Source organism: Amblyomma mixtum, chromosome 3, assembly GCF_055824585.1.
Source record: "Amblyomma mixtum isolate Tamu chromosome 3, ASM5582458v1, whole genome shotgun sequence".
Taxonomy (NCBI): Eukaryota; Metazoa; Arthropoda; class Arachnida; order Ixodida; family Ixodidae; genus Amblyomma; species Amblyomma mixtum.
In genome coordinates this window covers 187,222,275-187,245,624 of record NC_143014.1, presented here as the reverse complement: position 1 = coordinate 187,245,624, position 23,350 = coordinate 187,222,275, and the positions used below count along the sequence as shown (strand labels likewise).

The 23,350-nt window shown below is 49.1% G+C and overlaps 1 long non-coding RNA gene across 2 annotated transcripts; it reads left to right on the top strand.

The window, feature by feature from the left end:
- Positions 1 to 506: 506 nt before the first annotated feature.
- Positions 507 to 23,022, top strand: LOC149353004 (uncharacterized). Of its 2 annotated transcripts, none has more exons than XR_016290894.1 (3): positions 507 to 667; positions 17,065 to 17,245; positions 21,509 to 23,022. It is a non-coding gene; the product is annotated as an uncharacterized LOC149353004 (long non-coding RNA). The 2 variants fall into 2 exon arrangements; XR_016290895.1 differs by lacking the exon at positions 507 to 667 and adding an exon at positions 12,220 to 12,373.
- Positions 23,023 to 23,350: the final 328 nt, after the last annotated feature.

Sequence of the window (23,350 nt, the reverse complement as noted above, 5' to 3'; positions counted from 1 at the left end):
CGTAGTACATGCACGGGTCGATGCCGCCCATCCGACGCACGTGTACACTCCGCTACGTCAGCGAACAAACCCTAAGACACGTCCGCGTTATATTTGCGTTACCCGCAGCCTCTTTCGAGCGTTGATGCCCTCTCCGCTCCTGACCTTGACTCCCGACTTCGCGAACAGGTCCGGACGCCCGATTGTCGGCCGTAGGTGGAAGTATAGTGTAAGCGTCGCGTCTCGACCTTCCCACGGTAGGTCGCGGGAATGGCGGTGCATGTCTGCACGCATTCGCAGTTCTGCCGAATCAGGGATGGTCGCATGCAATAGTAATAATAATAAAAAAAGAAACCAGATTCCAGTCCACCTCTATCTAATGCAACAATGCGCTCGCTTTTCAAGTTCTTTTCTTCCGCAGCGCCCGCGAGCGCCACCGTTGACGCCCTCGCGCACAGCTCTGCGCCGGTAGCGTAGCGCAGCGTGGGTGACGTGACGTCGGGGCGACTGATAGCGGCGACTAACGGCGGGGCACACGTCACGGAATCGTCGCGGATCGTGCGAGTAAACAGGACGCAGTGTTGCCGCGCTGTTGGGCAATAGGCGCACGGCTGGACGAGTGCGCTGCCGCTGACTCGATCGAGCACCGCCCCGTGTACGTCGTCGCAGCAGCGTTCCTGAGGAGCAGGTGAGTCGACTCGTATCGCGCGCGCTGCTCGAGTTGAAGCGCGTGAACTGCGTTCGCTGCTGCTACATGCGCCACGCGTGTGCGTTCATGCTGCGCTTCGCGTTGTAAATAACTGCGGCACGTCCCTGCGCTCAGCAGCTGCGGTATGGCCGCTCTCCGTTTGCAAGCAGAATATCGGCCTTCCGAAGAACGGTTGCTTTCCGGTGTCCGCGGTGAACGCTACTGTGAGCGCGTGTCGACAGGCACGATGCTAGTGATACCGCAAGCGTCCTGTTCGTGTTCACTATACCGTCCAAAGAAGTGTGAACGTTTTCACTCTTCTGCGTTAGGCATAAAAAAAAGTGTTCGAAAAGTAGTTGTTGGGTACGCGCCGACTTGGTTGCAAGCTCGCCTGAAGCGTTCACAGTGGCGTGTGCTAGCACGCACCTCGTAAAGCAGGTCGGAGATGGGCATGCAGACGGGTGCAGCCTCCTTAATTGCGCTGCAGCTGCCATCTCACTGACTGCGCATGCGCACTGTTAATGCGACGGCCATGGTGTTCGCAGACCTCACCTGCTCGTCGGCCTTGAGACAGGTACCGAGGCCTGCTACAGTGTGGTTTGTAACGGAGGGCTCCGCCGGTCGGTGTTCCTGCTTGCGCGCTCATTGTATCGCGTTTAGAACGTGGCCCTTCAGGAAATAAACTTAGTAAGTTTTGCATATATTAAGCACTATACAACACAGTAAGGGCAAAAGTCCTCGCACCTATAATTCTTTTAGGTCACATATTAAATTTCGTGGGACATTATTTATATTTACATAACAATGCTGGTTAACTGCTGAGTCAATCACGTGTGACAAATTTGAATTGTGTTGTTCCCAACCGTTTTTGGCATTAAACGTCTGCTAACCACTGTATTTATCGACGTCCCTCACGGTAGCGGCTCCGCGGTGAAATTTGTGGCGAAATTAGTCTCGATGTGAACGCTCGTGTCTGGAGTGAGCATGCAGGCACCGTTCGGGAGCCACATTTCTCGATCGAAATGTGTCGAGGCGAATGGTTGCTTAAAACTAGGGCAAACAGTTGTTCAACCTGGATGACCCGCCTGCATCAAATGTGCGTGTTGCCTACGTCTTGAGTCAGCGCTGGATTCGTGACGCATGGACATTTCACGCGCGTGGGCTGTCCATGCGTCGCGAGTTCGTTCTGGTTCATCCGCTTAGGAGGACAAAGCGAATCCGCGCGGTTACGGCGCGAACGTCCTTTGAGCACGGCACACGGTAACAAAAAAAAAAAAAAGGGGTGGGGGGGGGGGGGGGGAGTTTCTTCGTTCGTTACTATATGCCTGGCTCGAAGGGAGTCTTTGCTTCAAGCACGTGCAGCGTCATTTGCTTGTAGAATTTAGATACTCATGATCGGGAGAACTTATAATCTTATATCCAAACGACGTTCATGAATGACGTTAACAAATGCGAATAGCTGGCGGGACTTGTTTGATTTGACCTCCAGTGTACTTTCTTGCTTTCACATGTCGTCGTCAGTCGTGCGTTCCTTCTGAAGAAATGAGCCGGAAGCGTTGCGCGAGTGATGAACTTCAGCGTTTCAGATGTCCAGGGGACGCGAGAGCAAAAATAAAATCAACATATTCCAGCTTGGTTTCTCAAAATTACTCGCTTCCGTAAGTTATCCTGCGAGAGAACAGTTATATACGACTTGCAAACTGCGTCGCCGATTCCGTCATGGCTGCTCATAAAAACGCTCAGCCAATAGCTCTAACTGAGCATCTAAACGTGACTGCACTACGATGCAACGTCCAGGGGCCAAATTACGAAGTGATCAAATCACATACCTGCCATAAACGGATCAATTAGTCCCTCTTTTACAGGCATATATGTCCCCTAGTTAGTGCCGACCAGTAGGAATGGGGATTTGTGATCATTTTGGGACTGTTTTGAGATTATGGCCGTTCCGTAATTCGGCCCCAGGTATCGACCTCTTCCGAAACGCTAGAAATAACCGCTGACGATGAGCCGTCAGCTGGGAAAGAACATCTGAAAATGCCTGCCGGTGACGATGTTGCTTGACATAAAAAGGAAGCTAGATTATGATCAATTAAAAAATGATGTCATTATGAGGACTGTCTGCTAAAGAGTTATATTCGCTGACTGGCCCTCTGTATGCGCGGCTATGCCGTTATAGCAGTGACGACGGATCAACGCCAAGCGCATATTAAGGCGAAAGCCTTTAATGGCTTATACTGTCGTCCATTGAGAGTGTCACACCTTTGGCAGCGTGTTAACCCGGGAACTAAAAAAGATAGGAGAAAGGGTATGGCTGCTTCAGATAGAGGAGGAAAAAATGAAGCCACTTTGGATGACTGTAGAGTAATTAGTTAATTAATTATAGTCAATATATATAATTATATATATAATTATAGTCAAATTATAGTCAAAATTGCGCCGAAATAACGCAGACGTCGATATAGCCACGGGAACAGTGTGACGTCACATCCACCGGAAGTCGTCACGGCATAGTGCCCTCGGCTTTCCCCTCTCAACGTGGCTATGGTGCTCGGCTGCTGGCCCGAAAGACGCGGGTTCGATTCCAGCCGCGTCGGCTGAATTTCTTTGGAGGAGAAATTCGAGGCCCGTGTACTGTGCTATGTCAGTGCACGTTAAAGAACCCCAGGTGGTCGAAATTTCCGGAGCCCTCCACTACGGCGTCTCTCATAGCCTTAGTCGCTTTGGGACGTTAAACCCCATAAACCAACCAACCAACCACTTCAGTTTCCAAAGTAACCTCGCGTTTTTTTTTTATACAGGGTGTTTCACCTAAGACGGTGAACAATTTTTAAAGATAGGCTTTTTTGTGCTAGAAGACCGCTTTTTTCGGCATAGCATTGTCATCGGTGTAGTGCGGCAGAATACAGCTAAGACTTGCTATCAGCATGCTGGTTAACTAATACTGAGTAGTTATCTTTTTAACTGTTACCGTTGGGATCCTTATTTACTGGGAGGCTTGTATCCCATCGTATGTAATATGCGTATCAGTTTTTGGAATTTCGAACATTCCTTTCTTGTCGCCGCTGCAGCGAAAGCAATTTTGTGGCCGCACACAGCGCCTGTCACACATCGGCGTGCTTGTCACGTGCTCTCTCTCCCCGCTCCCAGTCGGGCGCTGCGAAAGGAGCACGTGACGGTTTAGAGCAATGAACAGCACACAATGACCAGGACGAGGAAAGAAGCACACACGAAGCGCTGTGCTCGTTTCTTTCCTCGTCCTGGTCTTTTAGCGCTGTTCAGTACGCTAAACCTCCACATACTCGCCCAGTTTTCCGTTCTGCCCAGGAGCACGTGACACTCGCACCGCTATGTGACGCGCGCGTGGCTTGCGCTCTTTCTGTCGCGAGGTTTCGGTTTCGCTCGTTTGGGGCCCCAAAACTGCTTGCGTTGCAGCGACGACGAGAATGGTATTTTTGAAATTCCGAAATCTAATGTGGATATTACGTACTATGGGGCTACAAGCCTCTCAGTAAATAAGGAGCCTAGCAGTAATAGTTAAAAAGTTTGCGCAGTATTAGTTAACCAGTCTGCTGATAGCACGTCTTGAGCGTATCTGCTGCACTACATCGCTGACAGTGCTATGCGCACTGTCAGCGCTGTTCCAACGCAAAAAGACCATTTTCAAAGACTGCTGACAGTCTTAGGAAGCACCCTGAATAGAATCGTGTAAGTACAGTCTTTGTCAAAAATATGCAGCCCAGGGGGTTGGCTTCCAAGCCGTGTAGCGGGGCTTTTAAGCCCATTTGAGTGCTAAGCTTGGGAGAGTTCATCACTTAAGTTCCTCCCGCCTTCGTGAGATTAGGGTCCCTGAGTATGCAAGAGGAGCCACGCTGCATAGCTCAGAAGCGGACCGACCCCTTGGGCTGTATACTTTCGACAAAGACTACATATGTTCGTAGTTGCGATGCTTCTACTGGCCTTACTGTTCGGCTTCTCTGGGATGGAAGGCTTGGCAAATGTGTCTTTGACAACACCTTGTGTAGAGGAAAATATCTTGTGTCATGGCGCTCCTTGGGAAAACCTGCCCTTGCGCCACTGAAATTCAGATCACCGTCATCGCAACTGAGTGTTCTGTATCTGGTCTTCGAACGGTATCGATTGCTGTGAGAAATTAAGTTGCCCTTTGGCGAAACTTTTGCGCGTAATATGAAGAACAGAAAGAAAAGGAGAGACAGAAGAAAAGAAAAGAAAGATGTTTTGGCGACAGGTCCGCTGTCGACATAGGTCTGCTGTCACTGTAGTAATGCTTTCGCATTGATAAAGAGAAAGAGCCGCCGTCACGACAGCTGGCGTACGCGGAGGTGGCGCCCTAGTGTCGGCCGCCTCGTTGTCGCGGTGACGAACAGCCGGCAGCCTGTTTCAGCAGAGGCGACTGGGGCTGTCGACGGCGGCCCATAGAGCTAGATGACGGGAGTCGCGTAAGTGTAGCAGCGAATGCCCTTCAGAGGAGGCTTTTCAGCCAATGGCGTCGACCGACTGACATGACTTCGTGCTTAATCCCCTTACACCCGCTAGCGTGACACCGCGGGGCTTTCAAATGCTAGAGGATTAACCGGTTTAAGCGTATTAACGGTGACATCACGACAACTGGTGGACGCATTACCGACTATTGCAATCGTCTGTTGATTTTTAAGTTGGCTTGATTCGCTAATTTACAAAGATGAATTAGTGAACTTTTAATCATTATCTTTAAAGGAAAATTTTTATGCAAGAGTTTTAGAGCGTGTTGAGAAATGACAATTTCAGATGATTTTTTTTTTCAAAGTATTGTTAACATGGTACCTTAATTCCTAGGCATGATTCCTTTGTTTATTTTTAGCTGAAAATAAAGCTGACAAGGTTTTTAAAAGTTGGCCGCCCTACAGTACTCTTCCGCGTCGCGATGTTGGCTTCCTCAAACGCGCCTCGATTGGAGGAACTCGGTAACACAAATGTGCAGGGAATTAATTGGCCGCCAGTTTGAGCAACGCCAGTTTGTGCCCTTCATTTTGCTAGAATGATGCTGCAAGGGCGCAACCGATTTACACTACAAGAAATCTGTGCTATGCCGTGAAGCGGCAACAACATCGTCGCGCTCCCGCGTGCTTCGTAGAGCACGTTCTCGTTTTTTTTAAAGCTCTGCACAACTTAGCTGAAACGCCCTATATAATCTTAACTTATTGCAGCGCTTTATTAGCGCTGTGCAACTTCCACCAGTGTAGAAAGCTCATTTGATGCGTATGACCACCAGTCGCTAGGATGGATGCAACATAGAAGATTTGTGCCTCTGAAGATTACATTTTGGAAAGGAGACCGCTTCTTGTAAACTTTTTGGTCTTGATTTTAGGCATGAAGCTACAATGTGTCTGTCTTTCAATGACCTTTTTCTTGAATAAAATCTAGTAGTGCTATGTTGGCTTTAACGTACTAAAGTGCTTGTATCTGCTTCCCAGCTCAACAGATACTCGTTCTGTGAAAATCGCCGCAGCGGACGACTCTGAAATGACTTCAAACGCGTGAACTTCTTTCCGGAAGCTTTCGGGTGTTCCCGTCGCCGACGAGGCATAGCAGCTGACATCGCGGGATCATCGAGGGGTACGCCCCGACATTCTGCTTCGAGGAGCCACGGCGGGTACAACGTCCGCACGTCGACTCACCGAGGAGAACAATAGGCCCTTGCAGAGACGAAGCGCTGTCAGTGAGCGGTTCACTGCGGTCGCATTCCACATTGTCGAGTGGGGAGCTGTCGCGCGCCGAGTACAGCCTGGCCAGCGCCTCGCGCGCTGCAGCTCTTGCTTGTGATGTGGACAGATTAGTGACGCACCGACTGCGCCCCTAGGAATCGCCTGGATGCGCGGTGCACAGAATTTTTGCTTTGTGTCTCTCTTGAGAGCCCGTTATAGCCCGCGGACCGAGTCGCGTCGCCGACTACGAAATCTGTCTATACTTTGTCAGCCGTCGGCTCGAGCCTGTTGCGTAAACGCGGTTCATTTCTAGCGGCTTAAATTGGAGTGTTAGTAACGTCGCAGCAGCATCTGAGAAGCCCTTCGTGACGCGCGCGAGCGCCTCCGCGATATTAAGGAAAATAAGATTTTCGTTTAATTATGATTGTCTCAGCTGATACGACTGTCTTGAAAGTCTCGGCTGTTATTTTGACACTGCTGGCGCTTGTTAATCGGTTAAGCTCTGGAAAAGCTGCGAGCTGGCTTGTGAACTGCATTCAAGTCACCCTGCCTGACCCCGTCCTATGCAGGGCTCGTGCACGCTTACAAAACGGCTTACGTTTACATACCGTCTGAAAAAAAAAAAGAGAAATCGAGCACATTTACCCTTGCAAGAGACGGAGTAGTATGCGCACGCCCGCGAAGAATAATAGCTACCTTTACTGAGTGTCGTGCTTGCACGGAGCCAAGTCAGTGTTTATCTTATCCTCCTCCAAGTAAACACGCAATAAACACTCCAGTGCTTTACACATGCAACGACGTTCTTGTGATAGTGGTAGTGAGGGCGCTAGAGAACAAGGATCAGTGCAGTTCCGCCTCATGGTGGCTATCTGATCTATAAACTGCGCACCAGATGACTCTGCTATAACGCGAAATGAGCAGACGCGCAGCGTCTCATAAGAGTGCACGCCATACTGTTTATGAACGACAGTTTTGCTGTTGTGCTGGCTCAGCAGAGCTTGTTTTTTCAAATGACATCACTTTGCCAAAGGCGGATAACTGGTGTTATAACCACACCAGTGCCTCATGACGATCTCCGAACTAAGCGTGACAGAATTTTCATAACATTTACGAGAATGTCTTTCACATCGCTACCATTTTTTTTTTCAAATTGGAGATTAAAATAATGTGAATCAGAGAAAATCATAAGATAATTACTGAATATCATTCTGAAGTTGTCTTGATTAGTATTCTAATGTTGTCATGCTTAGGAGCTACATACTACTGCACATGCACGTAGACCACAGGCGTCAATTGGGCGCTATGAAAACTAAAAAGTACTGCTGCGATAGTAAAAGGTGCGCCATACCGTCACAAACGAAACTAATTTACAGTGTTTGTGCTTAGAGGTACCAAAATGGATGCCAATGGAAGGAAAGCTAAATTCGGGGCGGCAGAGAGTTGGGTATATGATGTGACCAGGATGGATGATGGGGCTTGCACAAGGCATGCAGTGTTGACGGGTGGTCACTCGGGGAGCCGTTATACTCGGGCACCTGTGGGGAAGAAACATGGACGCTAACGAAAGGGGTTAAACTTCACAGCGAGGTATGGAAAGAAAAATGATAGGCGTAACTTTAAGAGACAGGAAGAGAACAGAGTGGATGAAGGAACAAACACAAGTTAATGACGTCCTCGCCGAAATCAAGAAGAAATGGGCATATAAACAGGGTGTTTATTGCGAAGGCAAGATAACCGCTGGACCTCAAGGGTAACGGAGTGGATTCCAAGAGAAGGCAAGCGTAGCAGGGGGTGGCAGAAAGTCAGGTGGACGGATAAGATTAAGAAGATTGCGGGGATACAGTGGCCGCAGCTGGCAAAAGACAGGGTTAATTCTTGAGGTGTAGGAGAGGTCTTTTGTCCTGCAGTGGGCGTAGTCAGGCTGACGATGATGACTCGGAGAGGCTCTTCTGAGAACGGAAATATTCCGATTTACCTTCAATGAATGTCGAAGGTTAAATGGCCATTATCGCAACCTTTCATGTGTCCTTCTTTTTGCACCAAAAGAAGAGGCCATTTTCAAGTACTGCAAAAGTGCACCCGAAAACAGCCATTGGTTTTTGACCTCAATAAGCTTTATGCTGTCGCGCCTGGAAGTAGATTTTACTTCTGAATCTACCTCCTGAGCGACGTTCAGCCTATATGTCTGTGGATGAGCCCGGACTTCTGTTCTCAGGTAGCATACCTGCTCAGTTATCTGAATGTTCTCGTGCAGAGCTGCTGACGGTCGTTTTAAGGCGTTATATGGCGTCTCAAGATGAGCTGCATAGGATTTTTGTGGCGCATGAATGAGTTCTGTCGAGCGCGTCCCACTTGAACATATAGCCTAGCTTTTGCCAGTTTCATTTTGCTAAAAAATTGGGGCCTCGTACTGAAACAAGTTGTATCGATGTAAAAAGACGGCAACGCGATACAGCGGAAAAAGAAAGGGTGGGGGTAACTGCATGCCGCGGTTCAGAGTGTGTTTGCACGTGGCGGCAGCCATTTGGAGCGATCGAGTGCAACCGTTGGATGGGTGGAAAGGGCATGCGTCTCGTGTAAATAAACAAGCAAACAGCGCGTGTGTGTTTGAATAAGCCACCCACGCTCGGGGCTTTGCGAGGGAACGTCCGGCGCTAAAACCATGCAGACGGCGCCTGCAGGCTATCGCATTCGCGAAAAGCGGAGCGGACGCCCACGGAATCCACGTTCAGCGTATGATATGTTCGTATTCCGCAAAATCTTAGGTGGGACGATGCCATGATTTTGGTTTACTTCGGCCTGTCTTAATATTCTGAAATGGCATCTTTTGGGCTGGCTTGGAGCAGAACTTTGTGTGCTACTGACTTTAATCGAACCGCAGTGAAAAGTACGTGAATCTTACTGAAGATTATTGCGGTTTATTACCGGAATTCGTGCTTTGGAAACGTTGGGTTATTTGTTGCGGTTGACTGCTGCTAAACCAAACCATTGGCATAAAGCACTAAATTGTGGTCAATTATTAAGCCAGTCCAGAAAGTATTCTAAAAAAGTTTACCTTCTAACGCACTTTGAGCGCGCTTATTACAGTACTGATGTTATGATGACATGCTACGCAAAATTTGTTCTGTACCGCAGCATAACTGTTTGCGTCTGCCGTTATTGACGGCTGTATGGTATCGCTATATTTATGGCTGCATGCATGGTACGGTATCTGTATGCACTAGCACTGATACATGTTGTAGCGCAGTTGACGAAAAACGCTGAAGGCCAATCGTCTGGTCTAGGCACTTAGAGAATGGGGTCACATATGTTTGAGCCTAACCGTGGAAACGAAAGTGGGGTAGGGGGGGTGGGGGCGGAGAGAGAGAACAATGGTTATAAAAATCTTATCATGCCTCTCTGTTCCCCATAAATATCATTACTTCTTCTGTGAGCATACTGCCTCGTTTTTGCCAGCTTACCGCAAACTCATTGTTTGGCACCACGCGTGGGCTGGTTATCTGGTGTCGTCAAAAAAGTCAGAAATTCCATTTTGTCAGAAAGTAACCTAAACCTGCATCCGGTTTCTGTACATCACAGGTACTCACCGACCATATTTCAAGGAGTCATGAGCGCGCTGGGGCTGAGCGAACTTTTGGAAGCGCATTCGCAATCTTTTTCGCGTTGTTTATGCCTCGTCCATTCTTTATATAAATGTGTGAGCGTGAAGCACTAGTTGACCTATCCCGGCTCTCTTCACTAACTACACTACGCTCAATGTCGATGCTGGTGCAGCCAGCGACACAGCCGCCACTTCCAGCTGTCACAGACAGCCATTCTCCTGTGGCATAGCGATAAACTGCCGATAAACTACGAGGTAAAATAATTTTTGTCCCCCTCCTGTTTAATATTAAGGGATGGGATTCGAAAATGCTGCATTCAAATAAGAGTTAGGACTGTCTTCTTTCTCAGAGGCCCGCCGCAGAGGCTCAGTGCCTGTGGTGTTAATCTGCTGAGACCGCGGTCGCTGGCTCGAATCCGCGGCCACGGCGGCCATGTTTCGATGGAGCCAATAATGCAAGACCGTCTGTGCGCTGAGATTTCAGCATATACGGCGAAGAACCCCACGTGGACAAAATTTTTCCGGAGCACTCCACTCTACGCGTTGCTTGACACTTCAAAATATATTATCAGTCAGTCGGTCAGTCAATCAATCGGTCAATCATTCACTCAGTCAATCAGTCAGTTTCCTAAGCGCACATGCTCTTGTGGATACACCCCCGTCCCCCTCTATCGGCGTGCAGGGACAACACGTCGCGGGAATACATCGTCGGTGGTTGGAGGCTACATCGAAATGTCATCTGCCATTGCGAAAGACAACATGCCTAACTTTCATTTAAGTGTAGCGCCTTTCAACTGCAGAAACAAGACAACCCACGTAGCAAAACTTGTTGAAAAGCTATTGTGAACTTCCTTTCTTGCTCACGTGAGGGTATATATAGTTGTCGAGGATATTTGGCACACAGGTACGCGTGGTCGTGTAGGCCTGACAACTACTGCGTGACGGAGGGTGATGGACAGCGTTGGCGCCGTTTTCCACGCACATAATATAAGAAAGTCAAGCTTTATAGCAGCCACGTCAAGCCCGGAGACAATTTTCCCGCTGTTGTTCGAAGGTACACAGATTAGAATGGACATTTTAAAACTTGCTTTGGTGTATATTACAGATGAGTTTGTTGCTCACAGGCAGGCGCAGTCAACTTTTGGCATCACATTGATGGCAGGACTGTAATTATGGTCATATTGAGGCGTCTGCACGGTGTTGCAGAATATCTACAACGGCAGACTATTATCGCGGGCATGCGCTTAGGTCGCATCCCTCGCGAATGACACTGGAAGAGTGACGCGGCCGAATGTAGTACGGGTTTTGCGTTGCGCTTGGATTCCCGCGCATATTGCCCTGCAGCAACACGCTGCCAACCCCCCCCCCCCCCCCCCCCCCCTTTTTCCTCTACCTTCCTCTCCACCTTGCATGTGGTTAAAGGTGTTGCAATACTCCTTCCCTTTTCAAGCTTCAACAGCCGTCACAAAGTCGCAACCTTGGGCATGCGGGAGGTTGCTACCACCGGCTTCGGCGTCATTTCGCGAGAGGAAATAAATAAGGTAAACGGAGGCTTCTGCACTATTTGGTCTTTAGGACCGCGTCATTAATACCGGCATCTCCGTTCGCGCCGAAGGTACACCCGGTCAAATTTTTAACAGTATCGCGCGACCATCGACGGATGGAGTGGGTGAAAGTTATGAACGTTCTTTTTGAAACGGGGTGGTTGCCAGTTAGCTTGACTGCCCCCCCCCCCTATATTTTCTTTAAGCTACCCGTCAAACCATTTTCCGCATTTGTAACGCATGCGCTCATTTTGCCGCTCCCCACCGTGATAAGACACTGACAAGCAGGCAGGTCGATGGTTGCGCGGTACTGTTACAAAATTGCTCGGGTGTACATCGGTTTCAACAGCGGGACATCTTCCCTCGAAGCGGCCGGCTGTCTGTCCTCCTAACCGGAATGGTCCCGTTTCTCGATGGATGCATTTGGCGGGCGCAGCACCTCTGTGGGGCGACCGTGGCCGACGCTTAAAAGCATATTCGCGGAAGATATGCGGCGGAGGCGATTTAGCGACGTGGGCGAGCGGGCTGTTGAGCGCGCGCGACGACGTGCACGCGGGGCGGCACGGCGGCCCCGATGGCGCCGCGCTACCCACGCCCGCGGGCGCCATCCGTTCTATTTCCAAACGGGGTCTCCAGTCGCCATGCGAGCCAAGGCGTCTGTCCCGGGGAGGAAAAACAACTAAGCGAGAGCGACTCCGTCACACGTGAGTCAGCGCGAGGCTGTCCTATAGCCGCGCTGCGCCAGCCCGCGTGACGCCTCGCTGGCGCTCCGCGCGCTCTCCGGCGCGGTCCGCTTCACAGCGCTCCTTGTGGCTGCACCACGAAAGGATAACTTTCGCCCTCGGCGCCGGCGGTGGTGAGTACCGTTCCTTGGATTACCGACCACTACGCGTCTGACGAATGCCAGCTGACTGCATGCGAAGCGGCACGTATGGGACGTTCCTGCGCAAATGTCGATAGCGTACGCGGGAAAAGTGCCGTTGTTTCGGCAACTCGCGGTCCCGTGTTTTGCTGTGACAGAGCTGCTTGCGCCAGTTTTATCCTGCTGCCTTCAGTTGGCCCTCTTCTTTTGGCCTAACGACGTCATGCTGACGTTGGGAAGTTCGTTGAACTCTTCGCTTGCCTAAGAAATAAGCCACGAACGTGGCTTTGTGACATCGTCAAAATTAGAGCGCTATCCTTGTAGACGCATTCCGTACGCAACGGGCAACGGAAAGTTGGCGTGGCTGTTTTCCTGAATACGAAGGGGGGTCGTTACGCTCGAGCTTGCATTTATTATACTTGTATTTATCTTGTATTCTACTGGTTCGTGTCTTGTTTAGTCGCTTAATTTTACCGCTATACCATTTGCTGAAAAGGTGCAGTAAATCATGTGCAGTACTGCCGGTTGGCGTGCCGTCCGTGAGTGATGTTTTGAAATGTTTCTTTTGTCGGGCATTATGCTAAAGAATGACCCTACGCTCGCGATCAATCGGAGAGGAGTACGAGTTCCTGGGCACGTTTCTCAACGCAGCTGAATCACTCTTCGCTCGTTCTATATTTGAGTAGTTGGCAATTCTGTTGTCCACCTATGGAGCGCACGTAGCTGACCGACTGGTTTTTCTGACCTTCAAAGGGCCGCCGCGATGGCAAGCCGACCGCAACTTTCCCTTTCCATGGCGGCGATGAGTATTTAAAAGCGAGAAACGACATATTTGACAGCGCGCCAGCCAGCGCGGGGAAAAAATCGCTGCAAAGGCGGGATTGGGCCTCAGGGTACAGCGTCTTTGCCTGACCGCGCTACAACGGCGTGCTTAGTGTGCGAGCTGTACCAGGCATCTTTTAATGGATGCGCATCACATCAAAGTATGTTTTCAGTTGTTTTCGAATGACCACTAAACTGCACGCATGTAAAGTAGAATACAGCAAGCACAAGAATCTCAAGTGGCCTGTCCCATAGATGCTGCCTTATGGGATCTAACGCGCAGGTTGCAGCGCGGAAATGACGTGGTCTGAATACGCTCGTTTTTGTCTTGCGCTGGTTAATGGACCTGGGATACCTTTGTTTTTGTTCCGTTGCCAGTGCTGTCACTAAAGCAGTGAATGAAGCTCGTGACGAGGTACTAGGCCCATAACAGCGAAGTATTGATTGTAAACGATTGTAAACACGGCCAGCTCCTTACGCGTGTCACTCATTCGCAACAATAACTCCCGTAATTTGTGCTTAAAGGATCAGTTCGATGTTCGTTTTCAGCTACTGCGGTGACTGCATTGTTTCCGACTGCGCATGGAAGGAGTGTGATGCCAACTTAAATCCACGTCTCACTGTGTGCGCACTCCTGTGGGCTCTGTGCTGCACTGGGCTGACTTTTGCAGTTAATGTCAAAACGTTACTCGCGCCTATACCCGAGCAACTGCCTTGAGAGAGCGAAAAAAAAAAGAAAAGTTAGAATTATCCCCACACTTTCACGCGTATTCTAACAGGCACTTGCAGGGGCGAAGCCAAAAAGGTTTGGAAGGGTATAGGAAGGGTGATTCGTGCGCTATTTTCTTTTTATTTTCGTGAAACTGCGCTCGTGAATTGCTTAATCAGCTCTGATATGATCTTCGTGCGGGCAGAAACAAATAAAAACCTGCTGTGGGTGCGCACAGCGGAAACTGATGCTGCGTCATTTCCATATCTGTCAACGTTTGCGATGCGGGTCAATGCGATGATGCATGGATTCAGAACTGTGGTCGCTGCCTACAGTGCGTGCGTCATGTGTATTTGCTCTACTTTTTTTTTCGATCGCTTCCTAGCTTAACGCATTGTCCTCCAAATGGACTCCGCAAACGGGAATTCCCTGGATGCTCGCCAGCGCGTGGGAGAACCGTGTGTTTATCTTTAGCTCGTATTGGCTAAGTTCCGGCTGTGCGCCGTTTTTCCCCTAGGAAGGGGGGAAAATGCAGAGGAGTTGGAAAAGAAAAGAAAACCTCGTCGTGTTCTCTCCAAGGCGATGGGCCTGTGGGCGCGCAGGAGGGGCTTCGGCACGAAATGCACGTACCGCCCTTGCACACTTGCGCCACAGACAGTGAAGCAGACTGTAGCATAGCGTTTTCTTGCTCGGGCGGTTGGGCGCGGATACACTTAGCATAAAAGGTGTGCGCCCGCGGCTCGTGGTGATGTCTTCCTTGTTGCCGAGTTTCCTTGGCGGCGTCGGCGTTTCCCAGAGGCAGATAGCTCCGAAAGGCCACGTCGGCTCTCTTCCTGCCGGCTGTTCTGCGTTTGGGCGCGGCTGCTCAATGAAAATTAGCTTCCTAACTGTTGCGCCATGTTCGGCATCCACCGTCCAACTTGTTTTTAATTAATTCCACACCTCGCTGCGGGGCAACTGTATGTCAGGGGGACCAGGTACGTACTAAAATACAGCAGGACAAGGAGTTATCTGGGACACCTCCGGTCGTCCCGGCAGTTTCTGGGAGTAGCTTTAAGCCTTTCTTTTTGCAAGGGGTGGGGGGCTTGAAATTGCACTATCGCACCCCGAATGTTACTAAGGTGTGGAGCCTATTAGGTCAGTGCAGGAATCGGGCATCGATGGGCCGAATATCGTAACGAATATATAACCGAACACCTATTCACTACTTTTAACCTTGACGCTGACGATTTGAGTCGCCAACTATACGGTATAAAAGGTGTGGTCACCGAGCGGAAGAAGAATGAATGGGAGGGAAAGCGCCGCTACGAAATGCAGGCAATTTTTACCACATATTCGCCCCATCGTGCGGTGTTTCGAACGCTGAAATCAAGTTTCGTATTTTCACACCTGAACATTAACTATATCCATGGGGCTTTAAGTTTCAAAGCGGCGGAGGTACGGTGCGTTGAGTGCCTCCAGACTTTCGCCAAAATTTCCGTGGTCCGGGGATCTTCTGCGTCGTATAGTGCGAATAGAGGAAGAGATCTGTGATGGGACACCTGACGTGCATGGCTTGTGATCGTGGTTTTAAGTCCGAATGCATATATTTTTACAGTGAAATCTGAAATGTTGGAATACGTGTTAAGATATGCGCGGGTATAGAACTTTTAAGAACATAGTTTTGTGTGTAGACAAAAGTATGAATGCGTTTACTTAGCATAGGGATGTAAATAGTTTCTACCTTTCCCTATGCTCTCCTTTCTCCTGTCATTCCCTGCCTTTTATTCCTCTCATCCATCTCCCTGGCCTTCCCTTTAAATCTCCTTCGGCTGCTGTTCAGATGTCCGACGAACATGTGCCAGCTTCTGTGGCCAGCATACCTTGTTTTGTTTTTTTTTCCTTCGTTATTTTGTTTCAATAGAGCCTGTTCGTCATCGCCGACAGCCCGCACCCGTCTCAAGCCTGTTTTGCTCCACTGCTCTGGGGGTATAATTCATCTAAAAAAAAAGCAAAAATAAGGGGTAATTTTAGCCTTCGGCGTCACCTATGCGCACAGCTGCTGCTTTCATTCTCCGCCGTTAATCTCCATAAACCTTTCGTATCGTGCCGCGCTCGCCGAATGCCACAGCTGTGCGCTGCGTTTGCAAGCGCCGGTGCTTTGCCGCGTTCGTCGCGCGGACGCCCGGCGTATTCCGCGGCGCGCATGCGTGCTGCTCACGGGGAATGCAGCGCGGCCGGCTCGCTTCCGGCACGTGGTGCAGGCGTAGCTGCTGTTCGCAGCGCACGCGGCCGTGACGGGGCGGCCTATTGTTTTGCGGCATCCGCGGATCTGCAGCAACACAAAAAGAACCCAATCTCCATGAAAGCACTGTTTGCGAGCTATGGTATAGGGAAATGTATTGCTTTATTTTGCGGGTTCATGTGCGTCCTGCCGAAATAACTTCGACTTTCACTGAGAAATCATATCTTTTGTCTCTTCTTTTGCTTTTTTTCAATGGGAAGGCATTACCGGTCTCATTACGAGAAATGGCGGCGGCGGCGCGCGTGCGCTGGCATTCAAAAATGGTGGAATCATCAAGCGTCCGTATGACGCACACAGCAAGCCGTGCACCGTAACTTTAGAAAATGCTGTACACCAGTGGCCGACCTCCATGTAGCGCTATTCATGTGGTGACATTCGTACTAAAATTATGATGCAACAGTTTGTTGTAGAGCGTTCCGGGTGGTGCCATACGATTTCTCGTTGCATGTAGCTTACATGTGCTAGTAAAGTTGGAGGCTAATTTGTGACAGGGATTTACTGATTTTTCCTGTGGATGTATATAATAACCACCAAAAATTTTCTGCTTTAGTGAAGAAATAACAGAAATCGTTCTTGTCTGCGAACACTGTTTTCAGTCGTACTGAATCTACGTCTACGCGGTTCACAGCTGTGCAAAATGCAGTGAACGAGTAAAGGCACGCAAGGGAGGCTGCGCACTGGCGGCTGTAGCCTCTGCCCTTCGTAAGTTCCCGGAAAAACAAAACACGATACATCGCTGAAGCAGATGCGCCTAGAATCGCGACCCCGCAGCGTTCGCGCATTCTTTTGTTTCCTGAGCGAGGGAAAAGACGTATGTGCGATCAATTAGAGGTGACCCGACGCTTTAGCCTGTTCTGCGCATACTTTCAGGAAGACAATATAGCCAGTGAGCGAGCCGTGCCAACTGCAGCCTGGTCATGAGCTACCCGCAGCAGAATCCGTACTACCCGCCGCCCCAGCCCGGCTTCCAGGCGCCCCCGCAGGGCTACTACCCGCCTCCTCAGCAGCCGGCGCCCTACTACCCGCCGCCGCAGCCGCAGGCCACCACCGTGTGAGTATGCGCGAGCACCTTTCTCCGTTCTCCACTGTGGGTGTCGACAGCTGCTCAGTGAGAGAGGAGCACAGCGGGCTTGCGAAGAAAGTTACTTGCGACATAATCTGTAACCGACAACAGTACTATTTGCTTTAACTCCTCCCTTCTTTGCGATGAACACAACGAATGTCTGAAGACATTGCTCGCATTCGACAACAGTGAAATGTACAGGAACAGTCCCTGAAACATTCTTGACGGCCCGCTCATGACTTTTGGAACAGCTGCCATCCCCCGTGCCTTCTGGCCGTGTTGGTGGAAAGCCACGGAGGGTAGCGGCGGATTGAAAGAAGTTACGAGATGGAGCGCTGGAGAAGGAGTGAAGCGGTGTCTTTCACTGCGGCGTCTGCTGCGCCAGAGTGGCTTTCATTGAGTCATTATGTGTAGTGGGACGGTTTGCACTTCGCATAGAATTCGACATATGTTCACAAGGACATGTAAGAAACGCATGTAGCACCACGGTGGCTGACGATGGGCATAAAGACACATGCTTACATTGCACGTGCTGGCTGGTCCCACCCACGGCCTCCTGATCTGTACGGGCTAAACTGGGTCTGCCACTGCACAGCCTTTGTCAAAAGTTTAGAGCCCAAGGGGTTTGCTTCTAGACCACGCTGTGTGGCCCGTTATGCACGGCCAGTGTTACAAACCACCAGAAGGTGAGAGGAACTCGCGTCCTCACTCTCCCTAAAGCTAGCACTTGCACGGATGCTACAAAAGGCTCACTAAAGCAGAACCCTTGTGCCTTTTGCTTTTTCAAAGACTGTGGCTCCAACACAAGCAGCGGCAGCAGCGTCCGCCCAGAGCCTTTCAGGGCCGAAGCATCAGGCGATGATGCCAGCTCACGCAGGCTTATCGCTATCCTGGTTGCAGGCAGAGCAGCAGCGGACGCCGAGCCGCGTCTCCCCACGTATTGCCGCTTCAGCCCGGATACTGCAGTGAAGGGCACATGACACATTCTCACAAGTGGCGTCTGCTCGTGGGTGCGGCTGCATGTGCTCTTCCGTCGTCCGGTTCCGGTTTCACGCTCCCCGATAGCAATAATTAGTTGCGCCGCGGCATAGATGAAATTCAAATTTTTCAAAATTTAAAAGATGATATGGCTATTGCCATTGGCCGATTGGCGCAATTGCAAGGACCATTACATTGGTCATTACAACAAGGCGGCTAACAGCATCAATTTGAAAGTTAACGATAGTATTTACTCGCATAATGGACAAGCTCGCATGATAAACGCGTTCGCATAATGAACGCGCCCCTACTTTGGCTGCCAAGAACTTTTTTTTTTCTCCTCGCATAGTAGACGCACCTTTTAGAGCGCAGCTCTTTGGCGTCCGTTCCTGGGTTTCGCGTCGTCGTCGGCCTCGTAACCAGCTCCGCCCCCCTTTCATCCCCCCAGCGCTAGCAGCGACCGACTGATACCGCTGGATGCCGCTGACGCCGCTAGAGAGTCAAGATAACGTGACTGCAATGAACACCGTCGCCGCCATGCAGAAAGAGGAGGAAAGGGTCCCCCCCCCCCTGTTCTTGTGTGGCGGATAGGGTGCTCTTCAGTTGCCGACGCGCCGGTTATTTCACGTAGGCCCCGGCACGTCGACGAATACGTGACCACCTTCCCACGGCTAGACCTGGTTCTTAGCGCTGCGGAAGCGAGGGTATCATATTGTTTGTGTCGGCATCGGCGGCGTTGTCCCTGAAACCAACTGTGATAGCGCATACATGTGTTGCTCGATTTCTTTGCCTCAATCTATCGAAAAGGTGAAACAGCTTATTTGCTGCGCTCAAATTTCGCATTAGGAAGTAACGTAATCGTCGGTAATTTTTTCTTAGACTCGCAGTCTGCCGATGGCGGTAGTGAATACCATCAGGCGCCCTTTTCTGAATGCCGACATAACTGCGCAGTAATACAAATTAAAGCTCCTTCTGTAGAATTTCAGGACTACACTACACCTCATCATACTGCAAGTCACCATACGGGACAAACAGCCAGTAAGAATGTTTTGTGGGGAATGCTGGAACCAACAAAACCATGCCTGGCCATAGTGTTTCTGTTCGATCTGCTATACAGGGTGTTTCACCTAAGACTTTCTGCAATTTTTAAAAATAAGCTATTTGAATTAGATGCGCGCTTTTTCTGGCATAGCATTGTCAGTGGTGTAGTACATCATAATTCAACTAAGACGTGCTAACTAGCAGGCTTGTTAACCAATATTTAATAGTTAACTTTTAAACTATTACCGTTGGGCTCCTTAATTACTGAGAGGCATGCAGCCCACCGTAAGTAATGTCCATATCCGTTTTTAGAATTTCGAGAACGCGATTATCCTCGACGCTGTGGCCCAACAAATTTCGCCTACATCGCGCCAAAATACATGTGGTTTGAGCAGCTTGCAGGCAAAGCAACCTCACCAGTGAGCCTAACTCGTCGAAATAGCCAAAATTTGTTGGGCCACAGCGCCGAGGATAATCGCGTTCTCGAAATTCTAAAAACGGATATGGACATTACTTACGGTGGGCTACATGCCTCTCAATAATTAAGGAGCCCAAGGGCAATAGTTTAAAAGTTAACTATTAAATATTGGTTAACAAGCCTGGTAGTTAGCACGTCTTAGCTGCATTATGATGAACTACACCACTGACAATGCTATGCCAGAAAAAGCGCGCATCTAATTCAAATAGCTTATTTTTTAAAATTGCAGAAAGTCTTAGGTGAAACACCCTGTATATTAAAGACTGTAGCCGCTTGTTGCTGTTGGACTTAGCGCTTAATTCAGCGAGCTGTGCAAGAGAGAACTTTAGTTGTGCTCTCTTTGGGTAGAATTGCGATCCGCTAACCGATGTATACGTGCGGGTTTAAAATAACGGTTGTTGGCTGTATGCTCTCGAACGCAGAAACCGTGCTGAAAAGTGCGTTTTGTTTTATTTAGAAGGTGAGTGGCACCGCATTAAGTATTTATTTCGCCAGCCTGCCTTTTCTCCCGTTTTTACTACTTCAGTTTTTTTTTTCGGAATATTTTACCTGGCGCAATGAACGCACCCTCAAAATTTTTAGGGATTTTTAAGGGAAAAAAAACTCTGTTCATTATGCGAGTAAATACGGTAAAGAATTTTTGGTAATCGGCTTAGTCATTAAAGTGTAACCCCTGTTTTCTGATATTTTCCACCAGTGACTCGACTGTCTCTTAGGAAACTATACTTTTACTTTAAACAATCTTATTAAATACTAAGATCGTCGCTGACAAGCTCGGCGTTATTTCCCTATTTCTTTTAATGCGCAAGAAGTAAATTTGTTGTTAAAAAGAATAATATCAGGCCTGAGATAGTTTATTAATGACTGACCCTTGACTGGTCGATGATGATGGTTAAGTGGGGTTATTAGCTAGCAACAACATATACGAGCTGTTACCTTTGTGGCATGAAACTGTGGTCACTATTGCTTACATGCTGAACAGAAAACAAAAAAGTGCTAAACAGCAAGTGACAGCAGCTCTTTTACGCAAGAACTACGAAGGTCGTCAAATGGCCAGGTCCTCCATCTGGTCAGCCATACCCATCAGATGTTTCCCTCCTCCAGCCTAATCCATATGCCTGCTTTCTGTTGCCACTGATTATACCTCAAATTCAACTATTGTAAATTGAGAATTGTGGGCTTTAACGTCCGAAAGCGAAGCTAAACCTATATTCTCTCACGAGAGGGCTTGCTGCGCGAAATGTGCAAGTATTTACGCTGGACCTTAAAGGCGACAAAATGGTTCACGTTTGGTTCGACTTACTCCAGCCTTTTTCCCGCAGCATGGCTTACACTCGGTCATCTCGTCAGTGCCTAACAGCCCGCATACTAACCATATGCCTCTCAACTTTGGTCATAAGCGAAGCTGTTTCGTTAAAATATAACGGAACTTAAGATTAAGTGAACCTAGTCTACGTTTTGGTTAGCCTTCGCGTCAGCTTTATACAAATAAATATGTAAAAATACATGTGTTGCATCAAAGCGCATCCTGAGTACAGAGGATGAAGGACGATGCCGTGCTTTTTTATTGCTCCGCCTTGATTGAAGTCAGTGAGCTGAAGAGGTTCTCGAAAAGTCTGGAATGAAAGCAGAGAGCTGAAGAGGTTCTCGAAAAGTCTGGAATGAAAGCAGAGAGCTTGAGTAGCCGTCTAGAAGCGTCCAGTCCTGTGGAGCAAAGTCCTGACAGACCGAACATCGCTTCCCATTCTCTGCAGGGTCGTGCACGAAAAGAAAAAGGACGACGACTGCTGGAAGAACTGCTGCCTGTGCACACTGTGCATGGCGCTGTGCTGTTGGTGCTGCAGTGACTGAGACGGGGGACTGCGAGCGGACCGTGGTCCCGTCGCCGCGGCCGGCTCTCTCCTTCCCGAAACATAACGGCGCTGCCATGTTTGCTCCCCATCGCCATTGCGCGCGAGTCGCCGGAATGGTGGTGGGGTGGAACGCAGTGTGGCAGCGTCACTGCTTTGTGGGTACCGCGTCTTCTAGCACAGTTTGTCCGGCAGGACTGCGCTCGGAACAGCACGCATCCAGGGCTTCCGTCTACGTTCTCCCTCCCGTCGAGCACCGATGACGACGCCTTCCGACAATTATCCTGTTGTATAAAGATGCTGTAAGAGCTTACATTCTTATGTGCCGAAGGGAAGGAGAGTGCACAAGCACTCCATGAGCGAGCCTTATTAATCTTCTGAAAGGTATGCTTCCCGGCCAATACCGTCCAGCTGCTTGTCAAAGGAGGGGCTTTTGAATAGAATTTTATGAATGAAATTATTGCGGCATTTTGTTTTGCGTCACATGTAGTGTTTTTGTCCATGTGTTCTATTTTTTACCTTGTATATATACAAGCGTGTATGCAAACATATATAAACGGCGACTACTTCTTCGTCAGTACTGTTATGAGACAGCCGTGCTTAAATATACACGCCATTGAGCTGTTTTTGCACAGTAAATGGCGTGGACTGCTTTACTCTGTTGTAACCCCGCGATTGGCTCCGAGGTAATAACATCCGTCGCGTGCAGTGTTTCCAAGCGGATTGTACTTAGCTATACTACCTTTAGAACCTTGGATCCCGCCGTCAGCCTAATCTTGCGCACGCAGTCGTTTCAGCGAATGAAATACGGGAGGTGTTTCTGTTTGGTTGTGTTTTGAGTGCACTTCCGAAGAAACCTCCTCGTAAAGCTGCATTTAGAGGACAGCAGAGAATGTAAACTAGAGTGCCTGTGAAGCCGTAAAGCATCTAACGAATACGTATTGCAGTGACAATCAAAGTAGTATTCCGTCGATATTTCCCGAGTCGAGGATTCCTGCATGTAATTTACGGAGAGACAGCTGCGGCGTCGTTAGACATTCCAACGCTAGCAGCGTGACGTTAGGTATCGCTCCCAGTGTCATTATCGTGCATCGATATCACCTATGAAAGATAGAAGAGAAAGAAAAAGGCAAAATGCCCGGAAAAAATTTTTGCGAAAGATTGCACTTTTTCATACACCGTAGTTGGGAAAAGGTGTGCGTACCTCATTGAAATAAACTTATCCAATGTGGTTTCATGCACGTGGCAAATTGTTTCCGAGTGTACAAGTGTTGAAGGAGCAAAAAGTGGCGAATGCTCGCTAAGAGAAAATGCACTGCTAAGATCAAAATTTGGTAATCTGTAGTCACCATGGATCTACCCACTGTTACCTTTTTTTTTTCAATGCGAAGTGATAATAAAAACCTTGAATTATGGTAGCTGCGATTAATTTGTAGCAGTTTCCCTGGTGCGTGTTCTGCCTGGAATATGCATGACGCGTAGAACGGCCATTACAGGCCTTCATGGCGAATAGGTGCATTCGGTTGAAGCACATGGGCGAAACTGAAGACTGCATGCATGCAGCTGACAAGAGACCATGCACTTCTGCAGTGGTAATCTTGTACAGTCGTCAGTACAAGCGCCGGAACGGGGTGTTGCGGAGCGAACAAAGTGAAGTCTTTACTTAGCTGGTAGGCTGCCATTGCCAAGGGAAATTTTGTCTATGCTGCTTCACTCCAGCGCGGGTATTGGCTTTAGAACTGAATG